This window comes from Heterodontus francisci, chromosome 21 (genome assembly GCF_036365525.1).
Source record: "Heterodontus francisci isolate sHetFra1 chromosome 21, sHetFra1.hap1, whole genome shotgun sequence".
Lineage (NCBI taxonomy): Eukaryota > Metazoa > Chordata > Chondrichthyes > Heterodontiformes > Heterodontidae > Heterodontus > Heterodontus francisci.
This window is the reverse complement of record NC_090391.1, coordinates 75,809,965-75,813,881: the sequence shown is the minus strand read 5'-3', so window position 1 is coordinate 75,813,881 and position 3,917 is coordinate 75,809,965. Positions and strand designations below refer to the sequence as shown.

General features: G+C 40.7%; 1 pseudogene; it reads right to left on the bottom strand.

The window, feature by feature from the left end:
- Positions 1 to 686: 686 nt before the first annotated feature.
- Positions 687 to 2,677, bottom strand: LOC137381221 (probable G-protein coupled receptor 139; annotated as a pseudogene).
- Between the last annotated feature and the right edge of the window lie 1,240 nt (positions 2,678 to 3,917).

Sequence of the window (3,917 nt, the reverse complement as noted above, 5' to 3'; positions counted from 1 at the left end):
TGGGACCTTCGAATGTACTGGATTGGGATACAGGAGTTTGATGTCCTGCTACTCGAGTATGTACTGTACAGTTATCCAGGTCTGTTCCGTATCGGTACCCGGTAGTTTGCGATACCGGCTCGTTGGTGTGTACCATATGTTCACATGGCATATGCTGTACTGTTTCCAGAAAGTGTGCTCCCCTGGGTTCCAGGAGTGTGCTGTGTGGGGTCCCAGGCATGCGCTGTACCTCGGCCCTGCAGCATGATATCCTGGGACCGGGGAATGTGTGGTTTCCGGCTCGCGGGTGCACTGTGGTGCGGGGTGGCAATGGGGTTTCAAGGACGTGGATGTGACCGGGTTACTGGTTATTCAGTGCAGAAAAAATACTTTTCTTATCTATTGATCCAAGTGATGGTGGAGAAATCAATAACCTTCGCACTCTTCCTTTTTTCCAGCTGCCTTTACATTTTTCCTGATCCTGTCCTGGCTTTCAAATCATGTTACTTCAAAATAAAGCAAAGGTCAGAGAAAATTTTCAGCACTGAGGTACTGAAGATTCCTGGCAATGTGAGGTAATGGTGCATTTGGAAGGAAAAAAAACACATTAAATGTTCATTCCCCAAGTACCCCTGGATTTGACTCTGGTACAATTGTGTAAAGCAGGCTTTGGCTGAAAATTCATCCGTCGATGCTGTGAGATCTTCTCATCGAATTAATTTGACCATCATTGTGAAAGGATATTTCACTCCATTTCTCAACTCCTGTCTGAATTTTCTTTGGGTCACTGCATAAATAAACGTGTTGGTGCAACAACTCAAGAGCTGGAGCATGAAACCTATTTCCTGAACAAATGTGGGCAGAGAAACAGTAACCATATACCAAAGAAAGTAGTCCAATCGTTTCAAAATGGAACACATCATAAACACCACCCATAACAGTACGAAATTCCCCGATATAACGAACAGTAAAATCATGGATTTTCTTCGGTTCGCCATCTCTGGGTCCATGGGACTCTCCCCACTGCTCCGACTCCGGAACCGCCTGCGGGCTGTATTGGCAATGAGAATGTTTTTGACCGTCAGTGCATTCAATAGTAGAATCTAAATAAATGGAATAAAAGGTGTTAAAATATGATGCATTAATTCAGTAACAGCCCAGGCCAGTGTCCGACTTTCACCTGGTGCCACGACGCAAAACCAAGGACTGTTCGAAAGCAGATATTGAGATTGATACAGAAAGTACCAGAAAATGTTTTTCAAACAGCTTAGCACAGTCACTGTTCCGAGAACCACAGCGGCTGTTTTCTGTGTACAATATTTTGTTTTCAGCTTCTGACAACAAATGGCTACAAATCGATCAAAGGAGAAGGTTACGGTAAACCAGACAGAACAGTCTGTGGCGGCATAAAGCAGGCCGGCGTGGATATCACAAACTCTAACGTAATACAGAAAAGTAAACTGTTCCCGATAAACAATTGGAATCTGCCTCAGGATCAGATCGAGAATAACGACCAAAAGATCCGCCACTGCCATGGAAACCAGATAGTAGGTGACACATTTGGAGAGACCGCACTTTCCCCGAGACAGGATCACAATCGTCACCACGTTAACTGTACGCAAGAAAATAATGGGAAATTATTCATCAAACACCTATATAACAGCAGTCCGATGTGTCTCTCGTGAAATAACAGAACAGGATGTGGAATATGTCTATTCACGTCCGTCACCATAAACTGAAATTCGGAAAGACAGATGATGGAATCTATGAGCTAACCTGTGACAGAACATCCTGCAAAGAGAATTTTTAATCAGAGTAATCAGCAATGAATCAGCAGTTAAATGATGCAACGGGTTCGAATAAAACAAGGTGAAAACAGCAACTGTATTTTGATTAAATAAGAAGAGGGAAAAAATCTGGAACTGCACTTCCATCTGAACACATGAGCGTGGTTATGATGTTCAGCCAGTTGGACGTGTTTCGCCATTCAATTATCTCCCAGTTGATCTGTATACGAACTCCATCTGCACATCTCGGATCCTTGATCCGACAGAAAAACTACCAATATGAGGTTTGAAACATTCAATTCACCTCGTCTGAACCGCTTTGTAGGGGGAATTTTTCTCGATTTCCACTAAGCATTGAATGAATAGAATCGAAATAATGACCACAATAATCATTTGGTTGCTGTCAGTGAAGAGAGTTGACATCCATGGAACACATGTCACCGTCAAATACACACGTTGAGAAAAATAAAAATAGCGTTATAAACTGATAAAAGAAAGAAAAAGAGAGATAATAAATAATATCGTAGCAAAGAAGGAAGAAAGAAAGAAAGAAAGAAAGAAAGAAAGAAAGAAAGAAAGAAAGAAAGAAAGAAAGAAAGAAAGAAAGAGAAAGAAAGAAAGAGAAAGGTAGAAGGAAGAACTCACATCTAAAGATACAAAAGAGAAACTCCAGTCATGAAAAACACTTTACAGCCAATGAAGTACCATTCCTATATATTCACTGCTCTAATTTAAAGATCGGGATGTGCGGACTATGATATTACATGCTGTTAAACTCCAGTTGCTGAAGTACCAGCTCCAGCTTGTAACTTACTCGGGACACCAACCGCAGCCAAGATCGGGAAGTAAATCTTTTCTACATCATTAAGCGCCCAAAGAATTTTGAGTTTTATCAGAAAACTAAGAGACATCCCTTCTGATAATAGTCGTTAATTCAGTATTTGTTGTTGATACTGGAAGAAATTCTCCTATTGACACATTGAGAGGATCTCCACTCTTTACAGGAGAAAACACAAATGCATGAGGTGAGATAATTGGGTCCAATGCTGCCTGGGATTACTTACAGTCACTGAACAAACACATAAAGTCAACACTCCAAGAATTCACTGAAGACCAGGTTAAAGCTGTATCTTCATAATCTCTTGCAAGTCCCACAATCCGAAGCAGTATTTCCACAGATGGCTTTTCTCAAAAAAAGAACGGCGAGACAATGAGTTAGCACAGTGTCATCAACCAAAAGCCCAAACAAGTGAGCTCCTATTGGAGAGGAACAACTAATAAAGAACTTAAGCAAAAAGCAAAACATGACAATTTTAATATCTGAAATAATAACATTACTGCCAGTTTTCACCAGACCCTCTGTAGCTATGGTGCAACTTCCAAAAATGTCGTCTTGCTCACAAATGTTATGCAGCATTTTTCGCTTACAATTCAGATTTTCAACTTCCACAATATTGTTTTCTGTTCAAGAGTTTTAAAATATAGTTTGTTCATTTATTGTGATTTTCTTGTTATATAAAATGAATTGCTTCAGAAAATCATGTATTCCAGTTGATGAAAGCGGTCAAAATAAGTATGTTGTCCAGAAAAGAAGGAAGGAAGGAATGAAGGAAGGGTGGAATGAAGGAGGAAGGAAGGAAGGAAGGAAGGACGGAATTTAGTCACTTTTTAATGCGGGCAATATTGTTGCAATTGCTGGCCACAGTTAAGTGCAGAGTCTTGGAGATGGTTGATGCGTGATTTTTCTGCATTTTAATTAAAAGGTTAATATTCTTGTTTAAGTAACAGGGAGACAGATTTTAAACTAACATATCAAATGTTTGCACGTCATCATCGCTGTGCCAAATTTCAGGGCTTTATTAATATTAAACGGTGATTATCTCAACAAGAGTTACTGACCTTTAGTGAATTCCTAACTGGTGGAACAGTCTAGCTCCCGATTCCGAATCTTGTGGCTCTCTCCCTCTTGTCACAGATTGTGCCGCGTTGTACCTGCTTATTACGAGCAAACTAGCTAACTCCACTCATATTGTGCATTTTTTGATTCCTTCATGGGTTGTGAGTGTCGTTGGCGAGGCCAGCATTCGTTTTCCATCCCTACTTGCCATTGAGACGGTGGTGGTGAGCCTCCTTCTTGAACAATTGCACTCC